Source organism: Pinus tabuliformis, chromosome 4_1, assembly GCF_031772625.1.
Source record: "Pinus tabuliformis cultivar Carrire ecotype Pingquan chromosome 4_1, CPIR1, whole genome shotgun sequence".
Lineage (NCBI taxonomy): Eukaryota > Viridiplantae > Streptophyta > Pinopsida > Pinales > Pinaceae > Pinus > Pinus tabuliformis.
Genome location: NC_142303.1, coordinates 726,705,348 through 726,723,677, shown reverse-complemented (window position 1 = coordinate 726,723,677; position 18,330 = coordinate 726,705,348). Strand labels below are relative to the sequence as shown.

The 18,330-nt window shown below is 36.5% G+C and overlaps 1 pseudogene; it reads right to left on the bottom strand.

Annotated features, from left to right (window-relative positions):
- Window positions 1–6,083: 6,083 nt before the first annotated feature.
- Window positions 6,084–18,221, bottom strand: LOC149178197 (2-oxoisovalerate dehydrogenase subunit alpha 2, mitochondrial-like; annotated as a pseudogene).
- Window positions 18,222–18,330: the final 109 nt, after the last annotated feature.

The following is an 18,330-nucleotide window of genomic DNA, read 5'->3' as shown; positions in this document are numbered from 1 at the left end:
CAACCACCACACATGATCCTCTGTCCCATACATATTTTTTAGTTTATCTGTCTAAAGGCCACTACCTGATGGTTGTTGTTAGTTGATAACTATAACACAATTGAAAGGATTTTGCGTGTTGGATGTAGTCTGCAATATTTTTCCCATGTAATTAAACAATATACTGAATATTATATACAAAATGGCCTCTATCTTCCCTTTTCAAATTATCTAACTAAGCATGTTAGTTAATTGTTCACAGCCATTGGTTCCTCCAATAGAATAATATATACAAGCCCCGAGCAAAGGAATATTCAACAAGAATAATGCTTGAGGAGGGATAAGGTGGTGATTTATATATAAATTTTTCAATCAACCCTTTAGTGTGCACTCTTTAATGGATAGTTACCCTCACAATCTAAATCCATGGGGACAAGTTCTCTAAGAAACCTTCTGCCATCAAAATGGTGTTAGACCTCCATCTGGGAAGACTTAGGTACTGCTAAATGGATTTGAGGGAAATGTTGATCACGACTTGGGCAAGTCATCTAACGCACCTTAACGGATGGAACAATAGGGAGACTAGAATTGGTTATGGATGTCTCTTCTTTAGTTTTCCCATGTCTTATCATGGTCATGGCATGATGTAATCATGGGAAAATTTCCTTTTTATCCTCATAGGGTTGTGTTCTCCCTCTAATGTTCTTAGTAAGGGGTGTAAACACCCACTCTATCTCTTCCATCTACTAAGATTGCCCAATGAATTCATGGAAGTGGAAGGATAAATTTCTACCTCTACCACCATTCAATCCTTATAAATCCTTTACCTAGATATAATTCCTTCATTCACTGATAAATAAGCCTTCCATTTTTATTTTTTGCAACTTGCATCATGTTAAATCCTCAAAGGATTATAAAAGAAGCATAATCCTCATTGTCCACACACAGATTTCTCTTACTGAGACACTTTAAATGGTGGAGACAATTGGTAGAGAATCCCACACATAATTAATTTGCTTTTTGTTAATCTTTTAGAAAAAGATAAGCCCCTAGAAGATAGCAGTAGGTTCGACAATTTTGTTTGTTGTCCTTTATCATCCTCAAGATAAATTATGGATGGAATTTCTAGATAGGTTGCAATTGGTGCACCTACCACCTGTAGGTCCTATGTTCCCCTTGCACATTCCATCAAAAATAACTCCCCGAAGGGTATGGATAAAATGGCCTCTAGGAGGGACACGAGAGATACAAAGTTGTGGGGCTTTGGAGCCAATCTCCCATTTGCTTGCTTCAAATTCCATAGACATGTCTTTCCCCACTAAAAATTGGGTTGTTTGGATCCAATCTCACATTTGCAGGCTTCAGATTCCATAGACATGTCTTTCCCCACTAAAAATTGGGTTTTTTGGAGCCAATCTCACATTTGCAAGCTTCAGATTCCACAGACTTGTCTTTCCCCATTAAAATTAGATTTTAGCAACTTTCTCTGGAGGGACATGGAATACCCCAAGCCCTGGGGCCTTGGAGCCAATCATGAATTTTAAGTCTTTAGAGCATACATACCTATCTATTACTTTTAAAATTAGATTTTAACAACACTCTAAGAAGGGCAATTTCTTGGGCTATGATTCTATGAGTTGGTTCCATGTCATCAAAAATCAGTTTATTTCTAGCTTGTTAGGTTTTCCTTTGAGTAAAACTAGTCAACCGTAATGCCAAGCCCATAAGAGAGTACTCCAGTTCATGGTTTCCCTTACCTCATGCATTTCTGGATCCTCAAGAATTGTTCTCCAGGCTTTGATAGTTAATGGACAATTTAAAAAATGGCTAGAGTATTCATCATCAAATCCACACATAAAAAATTCCATGTAATTCCATGTAAGATTCAAGAAGAATGGAGCTTAAAGACATGAGACTGTTAAGATGGATCTACGCTAGTGTAGCACAATCAAATTCCTCTACTGGGTTCCCCTCTTTTTCATTTCAAAGATTTAACAGAACCCTCATTGTCTTAATTTGTGCATGGTCTTTTCTCTAGGCATTATTTCCCTTTCTTCTGACTGACTTGATATGCAGATAAGAGATGACAACGATCTTTGAAAAGTAGGTAGCTTTACCTGTGGATGAGGAAACACCTCATGTATGTTTTTAGCAACATTAACAAGAAGATCATAAGTCGCACATCCTTTAGAGTACACCACAACTTCTTCCAAATAGGGAGTGAGACCATGGTTTCTTGTTGACAAAATAGTCACAACAAAGTCTAGAACACAAATGTAAGTGCATATGCACACTACCAAAACCTGCAGTCTTAAATGTTATTACATGAAATAAGAAAATAGATGTTATTTATATGATGAATAACTGAAAATATTTATGAAATTATAAATAAGAGAAGAAATTAAGAATATGTCAGAATTCATATACCACCATAATTTTTTTCTTTCAAAACCACACATTTTCAATTAGATGATAAAATGTCATAGGGAACATCATCTATTACCATTTCAGCATCATTCCAAGTTATTAAATTATTCCAAGCATTATTGTTGTGGAAATTAAATTAAATCATTAACCTATGCTTAATTTGTCTTGTCCAACCTCCCATATATTACCATTTCCACAAAAAATAACAAAAAAAGAGTATTCAATCACAAGACTGATACTGTTAACTAGTTTTTGCAAACAATCAAGAACAAAAGAAAACATATGATAAAAAAATCAGCCTGTCATGTAACAATGAACTGTAATCCAGATTTTGATGTGAGTGAGTACTAAGATATTAAGGTCCTAAAACCAACCACATGAATTCCATTGGCTTGCACCCAATTAATAAATGAATTTGAGCCATCCTTTTGTATACATCCAATGAAGCCATTGATGCAATCTTTACGTTGAATAGTTGCATGTGGATCTTTCTCAAACCACTCAAGAGTCGCGAAATCCTCCATGTTAATGATGACTCTTACCAATAACATTATATGTTGTTAGACATCATATGTAATGTCAAGTATAATGGTATCTTGTGTAATGTCAAGTACAACAATACCATATTTATGCTTATTCGTAGATATGACTCATTTTTTCTCGAAAAATAGCTTTGGGGAGAACCTCCCCATCTTCTCTAGAATTTCCAAATGAATGGCAGGTCAACTGCCAGTAGAAGATGTGGACAAGAGGCTTTCTTATTAATGAATAATTTCTTACAAGTTACATTTTTGAGTTGAGGCTTAACTCACTACCTAATCACATGGAGGTGAAACTGCACTGAGTATCTTTTTCAGTGGCACAATAAATTTTGTTAGAAAATACTGAAGTTACAGAAAATAGTTTCTCAAGGAATAGCTTGCATAGGCTATAGTATTAATGTTGTCATGGAAGAATCATGAAGAAAAACAACTTGGGAATACATTAGCACATGATTTTTTAATTTTTTATTTTATGCTAGGTTCAAAACTTAAATACAAATCCATGCTTATTATACCACTTCTCCACGGATTCGTAGGTTCATGGACATAATGGATATCCCATGTGTAGAAAAGTAATTAAATAGCAATAAAGATGACCTACGTGGCAAAGGATGATGCTACCAACTTGAAATGGATTGCCTTGATGATAAAAAATGGCATTGGAAAAAAGGGAATGAAATGCATGGTAGAAATGCCATCAACATTGGGAGAGTAGAAATGTCAATAGTACAAAGGCCTTTCAATATTGATACTTTGTTGTATGTGCTATGATCTTAGATGATGTCATTGATGACATGCTGTAGTGAGAAAATATTTTTCCATATGGACATCTTATTGTGTAGTGCTTGATGGAATCCCGTAGCATGAAGGCCCTACTGTATGAGCTTACATTAAAGGTTTTCAATATAAGATGATGTCTTGTAGAATGGATAAATCATAACAACACAGAGGATTTTTTGTATGGACTTGGTATGGATGCCCTTCTTGAAATTATGAAGTGTTGTATGAACATCCTGCTAGTTGTGATTCTTGCTAGGCATTGTCAAAAAATTACAATAAAAATATCATAGAATACATGTTAGTGTCAAGACATCATGATCCCAGACAAAAAAATAAGAAATGATAAAAGAAAATTTAATACACTATTTGAAAATGCAACAAGTGACTAAAATGTATAGCGATAGAATAGGTAAAATATCATCTTAGAGCACAAAACCAAAACCAAGCCTTGTTGATCCAAGATAATGCATAGGAAGACATAGAACAACAACCCAAAGCATTTTGGACAGAGGAGACTAAGGAGACCAAGAGTTCAAGCACATAATTATACCTTCAAGGGTAGAATTAATGTGATCACGATCCCCCGAATATCTTTATAACAACATTGCATGTCATTGTTTATATACTCTAAATACATGTTATAATAAACATCAAAAATAGTAAATAGAAAAAAAAAATGAAAAGAAAAATTAGATGTCCTTTAAAATTGCTTACCTATTCATTCTCTTCAAAATCTGAAAATGAAGCTCCCACAGATTCTAACTGTTGTAACTGTGGAAGTTGTTGAGGAATTTATTGAATAGGTTGTGATTGGAGTGGAGACTGTTGAAAGGACTCTGAAGAATGACCTTGGTAATCGAGAGAAAGAAGTTGAACTTGTGTTTGTCTAGGCTCTAGGCTTCATATAATTAGTCTAATGTTGATGGTTTAGTCATTAAAATTGTTGATATTGAAGGGGTGGTGCAGATGGAGGTGGAGATAGTAGAGTGTGCATACAAGGTTGTATAGATTATGTGATAGGAGACACAAAAGTGAGTCTTTGTGATTGTTTCCTTTGTGATAAAGGAATGTTTCTCGATGATGGTGTCATAGGTGATAGGAATTCAAAAGCTCGGGGGATCAGAGCCAAGGGAAGAAACCACATAGACATGATATTTTGGTACCATTCCTAATGGCATTTTTGTACCTAATGACCTAGAGTCATTCACTTAAGTCACAGGGTGACGAGCATAATGAATTAAATTGAATGAATATGACAAGCCATAACTTGAATTGTTGTGTCCAAGAACATAAATTTGAAGTGTTCTCATCCTTGATTGTGCAGTTTGGCTATCATTTTGATGTTTTAGGTGAGGAGGCCGACCCATTACAGGTCAATGCCCTAATGCAAGTTGACTACTTGGCGGAAAAGATGATGTCCCAGTAGAAGCACCTCTAATATTTTGAGACATAATACCTGATTGCACAAGAGAAGATGGCTGGTGCTCTTCAGACTCCTACATTAAGAAAAATATAATTATGTTAGACATCCTTTAACTTCACATGCTAAGGAAATCGCTAAAAAACCAAGAAGGAAAAAACGAAACAGGGAATATTTTTTCATCAAACTAATTAGATCAAAAAAGACAATACGGAGAAAGTAAGCCTATCCTTCTAGGAGGTCATCTCTACTCACTCATCATAGGTCTATCCATATGAGATGAGGGTCATGCATCTACCAATCATTGTTAGGAAGAGTAGGTTCTAGACCCATTCATTTCTCTCTCTCTATGTCTGACCACTTATTTAGGTCACCAGGAAAATAATCATATTTCTTTGGGCTATCACTTCCTCTACCATGATTCTCCAATATTGGGCTCATATCCTCTCAAGTATTATTCTTCCTCTGAATTTCACCAATTTTTGGTCACCATTCTACCACTTATTATATCAATTTCCTGAGGTAGTTGTACATGTGAAAGTAGTCCATGTGAATATCTCTAGCCCCTGTAATTTCCATAGGCATCAATTAGAGTACCATGTATTGGTTGATGCCTCCAATCATAGCCATTCCTTGAACCATATGCTACACTTGTATTAGTAGTGACAAGTTTCCTGAGGTAATCTCCATCACCTTTCCCACCCATTATCCTGCTCTTCTTTCCTGTCATTCAGCCTTCCAAAAATCCTTGATGGATAAGGAGTCCTTCCAACTCCAATTCTTGATGATGCTAGAGGAGAACTCTTTCCTCCAACACTTGATAGAGAAGGATCCCTTCCAATTCCAACTCTTGGTGGAGAGGAAACCCTTCCACCTCTTAACCTGGAGAGCAGAGGGGAAGGTTTTCCAATTCCCATTCATAACTAATGCAAAGTTTAAGGTAGCATCATCATATCCTTCAGAAAAAAATGGAAAATTACATCAGTTAGAAGCAACAGACCTTTAGAATTGATATTAGGAACCGTGCCAGTAAAAAATGTGATGGTTGTGAGCTAATACTGACCTCACTCATGCCACCATCACCAAAAAGGTTACTGCATAAGCTTTCCTCTTGTCCAATTTTAGGGAATATGATACACCTATTGAATGAGGAAGTTCTGTCTTGGAATATGCACATGATACATGGAATGAAGTAAGAACTTGAAAACATTCCAAAACATTTTTAACAAAATAAACCCAAAAAACAATATACCTGATAGGAAAATTCATAAAGATAATAACCATTCAAGTGCATGATACCTTTACGCTATAGGGGATGATATAGTGAAGTAATTCAATGCATTGAATCCATAATGGATAGGCATCTGGCGCCCTTTTCCATAATCAACACAATTCCCAAAGCATTGGTTTGCAAATTCTTGCATCGTGAAACTGCACCAAGTAAGGACTCTTGTTTCTCGATACTACACACATTAAAAACATCAGCCCTTTCAGTTAAGCTTACTATAGTCTTAAGTATTTTGGTAGTACATTCCACCATCTATAAGAGCCTTCTAAAAGAATAATATAACCCTAAAGGTGCTTGTTAATGAAAGAATTCATAACCCTGGTGGGGTGCTGGGATTGGTTTAAAAGTGGTATTGTTATCTATATGAAAATGTTCCAAAAGTTAAAACCACATTGTATAGGAATTTGGTAGGCTAGCTCTTAATTTATAACAACCATACAAGTTAAGATTCCATTCTGAGCCAAGGTCTTTAGCACTAAAGAAGCCAATTAAGATAATGTCTCAGAAAACATTTTTATTCTCAATTTCTAAACTAGCACATCTTGATCAAACTATGTACCTGGGCAAAGACCACATCATCAATAGTCAAAGTTGTTGTTAATGCAATATCGATGGCCTCTTCTCCATTACTCGTAAGATAGAAAGGAATTTTTCCTTGCCTCTACTTCATAAAATATGGTGTCCATAACTTGAAGAGTTACCATACTCTCATACGTTTTCAATGCCAATTCCTTGCTAATCTGACAAACACCAAAATTGTGGATATTGATGTCACAGATAGACTCATGATTATATATACAATAAATAAGTTCCCCATCAGAGCAATGGAGCTCATTAAATATTAATAAGAAACATAGATCATGTGACTAAATCCATCAATGGAAATCTGACTCCCAACCTCATTCAAAACTTTGTAGCAAGGTATACACTTATTTGAAGACTCAGATATGAAGTTAATTTCATAAGTGAGATCAAATTTCCTTCCTTGAATATCCAGAAACTGTCAATTCAAAAAAACAAAATGAAATCAAAATTGTAATCATTTATTTTCTAGAATTTAAATCTGCAGTTCAGAATAACAATCTACACAGCTTTGATTCTCCCTAATTTTCAAACATGTCTTGACTATGTTGAATTAATGACTAATTTTGAATAAATTGGTTGAATATTGAGCTTTCTAAATGCATTCTTGAATTCTAAGGAGCTTCCGAAAGCATTTTTGAAGTCTACGTCAAACTGCAACAAAGGCATCATAGGGAAGAGTTTTAAAAAAACTATTTTAAAATGAAAATATGCTCATGCTCACATCGCAATAGATAATAGAAGTGCTTATTATAAATAAGGTTCTGTACAACCAATCTTCAATTTGAATGAGATTCAGTAGCCATCTTGAAGAGCTTAAACTGTAGATGAATTGTCTATAAATGGAAATTCAATAATCCCAGCATCACTGGATGTAGACTGAGAGATGAGGTGCAACCAAATACCCAAGGTAATGCACCATAAGGAGGAAAGATGATATTCTATTGATAAAGAAAGATAGGTACAAATCATATTTTACCTATGGAGAGGTGGCTTCCTAAATCCTCTTTCTTCATTTTTTAACTTTTTGGTCTTCTCTTAGACTTCTACAAGTCCTTGGCCTTTAACCAACAACATTCCTTCCTTTGGCAGGGATCAAAGATGGTCAATCACTTAAGCTCTCACAACAATTTTTCCACACAACCTTGCAGTTAAAGGTTCTTTCTGCAACCAAATAACAAAATGTTTCTCTCTCCAAAAGGTGTTTAATGGATTCCTTGAGTGTAGATTTTATAAATTTTGGGGCTTGGGAGGCCCCTCCATCCTCCATGCAACCTTCAAAGGTGCCTCATGCCAAAAATCTTGAAATAAAGGCAACCTTTTTTGTGATTTGTTGCTTTGGTTGTCTACACGTTGCCATGTCAATTCTGAGGCTTTTCCAATCTTGGTCACACTATTTTGGAAGAAAAACATGTGACCTTGTTGGTAGCTGGTGGTATGTGAAACTCTTTTAGGCTTGTCTAATGTGGGATACACTGGTTTAGATGCAAAACCAGTGACCTCGGTGGTATATGGTGGTAAGTGAAACTTAGGGTGTTGCCACTGAAGGGGGTGAATTCGTTGATTTTGTCTAGTTTTTAAAGTTCTAAACTTCTGCATAGGTTCTGCATCTTCACTAGAAGCAAAAATAGTGACCTTCGTGGTAGTTGGTGGTAGTTTAAATGTTGAGGCTTGTCTAGTGTGGGCTACACTGGTTTGGTACGAAAACTAGTGATCTTGGTGGCAACTAGTGGTAGGTGAAACTTCAGGAATTTACACTGAGGGGGATGAATTCATTGATTTTGGCCCTATTTAAAGGTATAAGATGTTGCATAGGTCTTGCATCTTCAAATTTGAGTGATAAGGGGCTTGATGGTGTCCTTAATGTCATGTAATGGTCGAAACATTAAAAGATGGTATAGGCTGGCTGACTTGGTGTTAAGGATAGTATATATTGTTGAAGAAGGGATATGATATGTTTCCCACTCACTCAAATTATTAGAGGGTATATAAGAAAAGGAAGAGAATTATTAAAAAAAGACTGAATTGTGGGAATGTGACATTTTCCTCCTGTTGTGGGAAATATTCCTAATAAGCCCTGCTAAAGTGCTTTATTTGGCTAGTTTTCTTCTCTATTTTGTAAGGACATAAGTCTTTTCTCTCTTTTGTGATAGCCTTTTCACCATCAAGGCTTTTGTTTTGATATGTTAAGGTTAGTGGGAACTTTTTGGGACACTTTTAAAATATTTTTTTGAATGTAAAAGATGCACAACATCCTAGAAATGATTCTAGGGTGGTTTCTAGGTTCCAAAAATGTGCTCTAGACCCACCAGAAACCAATTTCAGGGATGCATAATATAAAAGTCTACTAAATTGAAATTTTTTCTATTTTGCATCAAATATTTGGAATTATAACTTCGATTGATATAATGTTTAGCCATATAGGTGGTGCTTTTGAATTGGTAAAGACACATCAGATGTTTAACTTCTTGATCAAGGTAATAAATCTACTGTAAATAAATGAAGAAACATACATATACACAGATTTGTGTTGTTGACGTGTGAATGCTTAAGAGAAATATACATTCTTATTAATTAGTTCATATAAATTCTCGTAATTCTGAGTAATTTGACTTAAAATATGACACATTGGTATTATTTTAGAGAAATTTGTTGATTAACTATTTTGGAATAAATACCATTGAGTTTCGAATAAACTTGGAGCAAACTAAGGGAATTTGAATGTTGTTTTGAGCATGTTGTGGACAAAACCTTTGAGAAAGATTGTAGACTTGTATGTGTTAAAAATGGAAACTTGGGCCAAATTCCACTTTCGACGGCTCCTTTTAGGATGATAATTATGGTATTGAATTCCTCTTTTCGAGAGGATCAAAATCGACCTAAATATCATCAAATTTGGATAAGGAGAAATGGATTTTTGGATTTATGTTCTCTCGCATATAAATTATGAAGGTCGGTCTCTTCTTTATGTCAGCTCATCAATCCCAATAGTCACGTCCCTTTAAACACAATGCTAGTATATATTGAAGTGCCTACTATTTCATTTTACACATCTATCTCACAATATTTACTCTCTGAAATAGCCGCAGGAGAAAGGTGTTTCCAGCAAAGGAGGAAGGGCTAGGTTATTGTCTTGGCAGGGCTATTTGATGGGCTAAATTATTTAGCCAAAAGACTGAACCTCCTTGGGACAAGTGTGGGCCTATGTATACAGTATGGACTATTTAGGGCCTCCTTATCTTCTATTACAAGTCTAAGGTTTGAGCTGAAGCTGTCGTTGTGTATAAAGGTTAATCTAAGGATGTTTTGGGCGTGATCTTTATGGTAAATCTATCCTTGAAGAAAGCCACATTTGTTTGGGTCACCTACAGCTAGGCTACAAGCCTTAAGTACCCTATTCTAGAGGCTGAGAATATTAATCTAAGAAACCACAGTTAGTTATGCCTCATCAGGAGGTTGTACAGTTTTTTTTTGCAGCATAAGGGTATCGTGTATCTGGAGAGACTGTCCGAAGGGAAGTTGCAATCAATAGAAGGTCTAGAAGGTAGTTAATAGGGGTTGTAACAAACTGTGTTTATGCCCTATCCATTCATACCATAATTGTTGAGAAGTCACCAGTCATTGGAGCTTGCACAGAATGCTAGATTTGCAGCTTTGTTTGAGCCATCTCCTTGTCTAAGGGCAGTGGTATTAGACCTTCACATTTACAAGTCATTTTGACTTTGAATTATTGTTTTCTCTCTCTCTGTTGAACATTTGATATTAATGATAAGAATTGACAAAGGGTTTTCCCCATCTTGGGGTTTTTCCCTAGCTTGAGCCATATCCTTGAGCTCTCTTGTCTTGGCTTGTCTTTTGCTCCTATCATTTATGTTCTTTCTTTAGTTACTGCTTATATGATAATGAGTTATGTGATTGCTAATGGAATCAAAATGGATTGATAAATGGGCTAATATGGATCCATGAAGTAACTAAGAACATGTCCCAAATTTAACATGGTATCAGAGCCAGGTGAGGACAAGCCCAAGAAAGAGAGAATGCAATCACTAAGAAACTTGTTGAAAAATCCCCATCACATCAAAAGTCAGAGGCATTCCAGGCTAAGCTTCCTTGGAATTAAATCAAATTTATGGGCATAGTTACAATGAGTAAGTCAAATCTATGCTCATTTTGAAAGTCCAATTCCTTATTTCTGGCCGAATTCAGAGACACTCATGTGCATTTGTCTGTGGAAGGATATTCTATTTTTCAGGTCAAAATCTTCCATGACTTTAGGGCTGAGCCACTGTGGTATCTTGATTAAAGAAATGTAGTACTTGATCTGAAGGGACAAAACACCAATAATATAGCTAGAGTAAGGCCATTAGCAAGGTAGTTTCAATAACCAGGGTCAAGAGTATTACCTATGCTGCCGAGATTCATCAAAAAAGAGACTCAGAACTATGACCCAAAAGGTATATTCAGAAAATTGGGTATTTTTGCTAGGGATAGAACATTGTTTATGATGTCTTATATCAAAGGTTCATGTGTGTAATGAAGATTGGACAAAATTTTAGTCAATTGTAAATATGATTTTGGACAGTGTTTGAACATTCATTCATAACATCTACATCGAATGAAAATCTATGCCCTAGATTATGGGGAAATGTGAGTTCTTATTTTGAAATGATGGTAATATCGAGCCCTAATCTAAGTAGAAATTAGTGATTGAAGGAGCCTCCTAGGACCTCATATCAGTCTTTGTAAGTTCTTGGTAAGGTTGACTTTCTAAGGAACATTCTAATTCAAAAGAAAAGCACTATAACAGAGAAGGCAGTGAGTCACTCGATTTATATGATCCTTAAACAATATCAAATCATGTTTGAAACATAGCGGCTCTGAATAGAGGGGTGAAGCAAAAAACACTCATTTGATATATTGTCCTGAAAAAAGTCATTCTACCCTCCTAAAGAATAGAACTTTCTACTCCTAATTTGATCTGCCAAGATTTGTCTACGTGAAAATTCTGTGGTAAATCTAACTCTAACATTTCAAAATATCTCAATGGAATCAGCAGTAAAGGATTTCATTGTTGTCTTATTTTGTGCCATCTCAGGTTTACGAAATAAGGATTATCATCTCGTAAGAAAAATCTCATCAACTTGCTCTCAGTCTCCTACAGTATGAAGAGTATTGGCTGACCTGTGGAGAGAGTATGAGTCTCACTGTCTCAATGAAATAATAACAATGACTTCAACACACACACACACACACACAGTATAATCTACTTGAGGCTGTGGAGAATTTTGATTTACAGTGACAATATTGTGATTAAGTAAGAGCTTCTACCAAAACCATAGGTTGTTCACATCAATGAATTTTTTTTATGTTTGAAAAAAGGAAGTATTCAGACACTGGAATCATTTTCTAAATTCATCTTCAAGCCCTATATCAACCTCATTGAAAGAAGCAATCCTGAAAGATCATCTCAGGCTTGTATAGTTGTGGCAAATATGTGTATATGTTGACAGTGAAGTATGAATCAACAGTCTTGTGGACACTATTCTTGGCAGGTATCTTCAGTGGTACATTCCTCATGAGTAGACATCTTCAGGGATTACAAGAGTACATCATCAAGTCCTCACATCTAGTTAAATTGTTGATTATGAGCTTATGATGCCAATAATTATACAAAATACTTCTCTTAATAAACTAAATAAATCAGTTTAGATCCTCCATTGACTTGAAAAATAAGTCAACAATTGTACTATCTCCATGTCTCTGATTCTTGGCAACTATAAGTGTTCATCATCCAATATCAAATTCTAGAGTATGGCTGAAGATCTTAGATCAAGACTATAGATCGAAAACCTTGTCATAATCAAATTTGAAGTTGTCTACATTAGTATGTCCTATCAAGAATCTGGAAAGATCTATGAGATCTCTGTTTGCAGTCTAATCAAAAGGAAGTCTTCAAACAATCAGATATTGTAATGAAGGTTGCAACCTTGGAAGTTTCTTCCTTTTTTAAGGACATGGACCAGTCCCTTGAAATATCCTCTATAATCATAAAGAACAATGGGAGAATCATTGACTTCATTAAGAATGGTGGCATGGATTCAAATTCCTATATGAGAAGGACCTTCATATGATGGATTGGTATCTGTCATGAATCATCTTGTTGATTACATGATCTCATGGGAGGACTTCTTCACCCTCGGTTTAGAAGGACCATGACTCTAATTTTCTCTCTGATTTGGAGTAAAGAGATTTATAAATGAAGTTATTGTATGATAAATCTTCATATTAAAATTGAGGGGCAGATTAATGAAGGCTTGATGTCTAGCTAAAACAAGACTTCAGAGGGAGCTAAGAAATCCCTGGCAAAATGTCTAGCTATATCTCCAAAGCTGCATTATGATTCATTAACAAAAAGAACAATCTTGGAAAATGGATGATAGGAATAATGGCAGGAAAGATAACTGGATGTAGACAACTCAATACTTAGAGGAAGTGTGGAACCATTAACAGATGATGATCCTCTCATTTATCAAAATGAGAGGGAGATTTTTTTAAAGTCAAACTCCTAGACTTGATGCACTTCTTCCTTAACATAGATGATTTGTGGGGATTCTAGTGTTCTGATTAAACACTTGATCATATATAGCTTGCTATAATTTAGGGCTTCCTGTCTATCTATGCCCTAATGTACTTTACCTAGAATTTTAGTTTTTTGTGCGAAGAATGGAAATAACACATCTAAATGTTGGATCTCCTGGAAGCCACATTTATCTCATGGATGAATCAAAGACTGGATCTTGTTGCTCTAAGAGAACCATTGAGATTGAATATATAAAACAACATGCATGATTATGAAGCTAGCTGGTTGAGGAATCTCTTCAACAAGCCATCTGAGCACATGCTAGTAAATATTGTTGAATATTGTGATTCATCTTTTAAATAACCCACGACAACTCCTTATATTGGATGCCTCTATTTTGATGTGGCACAGAGGAAATGAATCAATCTCTATTATTTCTCGTTGAATGTGAAGGTTACCATCATCTGTGCATAACCTCTTGGTAAGGACACAATTATCTTCCTTCAAAGAGAGGTTGGGAGTCATGGATAGGCCCTATTAAGAGGGTCCTGCTTGAGTTGGACATTGAGCTCTGGGAGATCCTGGGGGTCTGAGTTACTTCTTAATGTTATGAGAGACCATAGGGTCAGTGGTTCACCTTCCCCTATAGATACACTAGGTACAGGGTGAGTGGTTCACCTTCCTCTATGGTGGTTGTCATGTGTGTAGGGTGAGTTGTTCACCTTCCCCTACAAGGTATGCATAGGATGAGTGGTTCACCTTCTTCTATAGCATAAGAGCAGGATGAGTGGTTCACCTTCTCCTACCGATATCCCAATGAGAGATGCATATGGCATCTGCTTGTTGTCACATATGGACATGTCGGTGGGACGTGGTTCATCCTTTCCCCACATGTAGGATGTCCAAGCCCTACAATCAATGCTTGACATTTTAGTGGGATGTGGTTCATCCTTTCCCTATCGTCTCAGTGATTTGCATGCGTGCTAGATGTGGTTTATCATTTCCCTACGATGGACGTAATATGTGACTATAGGATGTGGTTCATCCTTTCCCTACGTGTGTTTGTAAGCATGATGTGATTTATTACTTCCATGTTATTGCTACAGTATCATCGTACCCATGTAGTTTAAGACACATGGGAAGTACCTCTCATCTTGCCAGTGAGTTGGGAAAAGTGGAGAGGGACCATAGCACTACTGATGGACACATTGTGTACTATTATACTCCCTATCTAGGATGCATGATGTTCAAGAACTTGATCACTTCGGATCAAGACCAGTTGGGGTTTGATCCCTGGTTATGTGGACTGACTATTATCAGTGGAGAGTGGTAAGGTCTTGTGACTCACTCTTCATTACCTATATTAGTGTTCAACATAGATGAGATGAGGTGTAGATATGGTTCATAATGACATAATGGCATAATGATCGGTGAAAATGGCTAATGGTTTGACAGATGGAATTCTCCCTAGTTGACAGTGAGTGGTAGAAATGGACACTTGGGCCAAATTCCACTTTGGACAATTCCTTTTGGGAAGATAATTATGGCATTGAATTTCTCTTTTTGAGAGGATCAACATCGACCTAAATATCATGAAATTTGTATAAGGAGAAATGGATTTTTGGATTTATGTTCTCTCACATATAAGTTATCAAGGTCAGTCTCTCCTTTATGTCAGCTCATGAAGCCCAATAGTCACATCCCTTCAAACCCAACGGCTAGTATATATAGAAGTGCCTACTACCTCATTTCACACATCTATCTCACAATATTTACTCTCTGAAATAGCTGTAGGAGAAAGGTGTTTCCAACGAAGGAGGAAGGGCTAGGTTATTGTCTTGGCAGGGTTGTTTGATGGGCTAAATTCTTTAGCCAGAAGACCAAACCTCCTTGGGACAAGTGTGGGCCTATGTGTGGACTATTCTGAGCCTCCTTATCTTCTATTATAGGTCTGAGGTTTGAGCTGAAGTTGTCACTGTGTATAAAGGTTGATCTACAGATGTTTTGGGCATGATATTTATGGTAAATCTATCCTTGAAGCAAGCCGCATTTTTTTGGTTCACCTATAGCAAGGCCACAAGCCTTAAGTACGCTGTTCTGGAGATCAAGAATCTTCAACTAGGAAGCTGTAGTAAGTTATGCCTCATCAAGTGGTTGTACAGTTGGTTTTTGAAGCCTAAGGGCATTATGTATCTGGAGAGATAGTCTGAAGGTAAGTCACAATCAATAGAAGGTCTAGAAGGCAGTGAATAGGGGTTGTAATAGACTGTGTTTATACCCTAGCCAATCATACTAGAATTGCAGAGAAGTCACCAGTCATTTGGAGCTTTCATAGAATGCTAGATTTGTAGCTTTGTTTGAGCCATCTCCTTTCATCTCAAATAATTTTAATCTTAAATCATGATAAACCATGCCAAAACATTTGAAAGCATACCAAGGTATCTCAATACATGCCAACATGTGCCAAGTACCAATGTGTGTCAGGGAGTGTTAAACACGCTATGGCATGGCAAGGCATGTCAATGAGTGTTAAGGTGTGCCAGAGAGAGCCAATGCATACTAAGGAGTGTTAGGGAGTACCAGGGCAACACAAGGGAGCACTAGGTCAAAATGCATGGAAATGAATGAATATGAGTGTGTGTCAGGGAGTGTCAGTGAGTGATAGGCGTGCCAAGGAGGGAGTAACAATACATGTTAGGTAATGGTAAGGCATGCTAGGGAATACTAAGGCATGTCAAGAAGTGCCAGAGTGTGCTAACATGTGCCAAATAGTGTCAAGGCATGCCAAGATGTGTAGGGTTCCAGGGTGTGTCAACATCTGTCAAGGAGTTTCAAGGGAACAAAAGGGAGAACCAAGCTAAAATGCAAGGAAATGAATGCATAAGAGGGTTAATAAGTAAATAATTTACCTTTTCCAAAAGGGGTATGCTAGGCACACTAACAATAGGTTCCACATGTTAAGTGTCAATGTGTGCCAAATACTAATGTATTTCAATGCATGGCAAGGTGTTCCAGGGCATGCTAGGGACTGCAGGGCATGCCAACACATGTTAGGGGAGTGTTATGTTGTGCTAAGGCATGCCAACATGTGCTTGGGCATCATAATCATGGCAAGATGTTCCAAGACATGTGAGGTGCCAAGGAATGTTAGTGTGTGCCAAAGCATGTTAAGGTGTGCCAAGAGTGTTGAGGAGTGTTAGGTCTCTCTCATTAATAGAATTGACTGAGCTTGATTATGTATTAAATAATATGGTTCTTACACTCACTCCCTTGATGATGAAGGCATTGAAACCATTACTTCAAATTGGAAAAACACATATTCAAGTAATATATGTTGCATTTTGAAGGTTATACCCTATACGACAATCATAATCATTATGACAAGGAAATTTGTTGCGACAAAGAAGTCTCCCTGCAAAGCTAATTGTATGATAATACAAGTTTGGTCTTTGAAAATGATAGATACACCAAGAAAATTGATGAGAAACCTAGCTATACAAAAGAGAAAGTCTCTGCTCAGTTACAAAAGTACAATCTAGATTTCATAAATGATGTTTTCACTAGCTGGCATGAGGAACATATGTGCAATAATACCTCTAGTCTTGGTTTGACACATCAGTTCAATGAAAATTCAGCTAACAAAAATCAGACCAACTTTTATTTTAAAATAAATTTGGAATTGATGTGGAGTTTAAAAATTGATGAAGATACTCATAAACCTGTAATTGAAGATGCCTTTAAAAAGGACGATGAAAATCCATTTCCTATCAAACAAGGTGAACATCTAGAGGCAATAATAGAAATGCATGGCAGAGCTAATCCTCAGAACACAAGCTTGTTTGATTTCCGGATTATGTTAGCTAAGCTTATTCCAAAGTTTGTTTCAGCATTTGAGGAACATGGAGTTGATCTCACTTTCAATCAGATGAACATCCAGATCGAAAAATATGAATTGAATCGAAAGTTTTACACTTGATGTATGATCAACTATCCTGATGAATGAGTCATTATGTCCCCAAAAGGGAAAAGGACTTGTCACTCTGAAAATTTTTACAGCATCATACCAAATTCGATGGGTACAGTGTTTACAATGATAAAACACACCCCTTTTGTACCTACATCAAATCTTCAACAACAGGGATAGAAATGGTATTATATATAACCACCCAAAAAGCATGTAGAAAAGTACAAAGAAACAAGCATATTGAATGGATACCTCTTGTTCCATCCCTGAATGCCTTGGCAACATGCAGTGGAGTTTTCTTCAATCCATCTCGGCTCACATTTTCACCCTAACTCTTGCAACAACACCGTCACAATAGCCACGATGATCAGGTACGAATCCGATCCTTCACTATTGTCAATGTGGGCATCCTCGTATTCGTCTGTGCTTGCATCTAGGTATGGTCTGAGATCGAGCTCGATTGCAAGAGTCATAGGTTCAACCCTGCATCTCCCCATGCCCTGCCCTCCGCTCGCATTGGCGAAGGCAATTTCATCCCCCAAATGGACAGAAAAACATTTTAGGTTATGGAAATTTGAGGTAGAGAGGACTATAAAATAAGCAAGGCAGAGATATGGCCTGCCTGCAATTGTCTTCTCAAGCTCTCGAACTTGGAGCATGTAACAAAAATAATATTAGAGGTGATAATATTTAAAAAAATTAGTCATAAGAGAAATAATATTAGAGTGGGGTAATATTTAAAAAAATTAGTCATAAGAGAAAAAATAT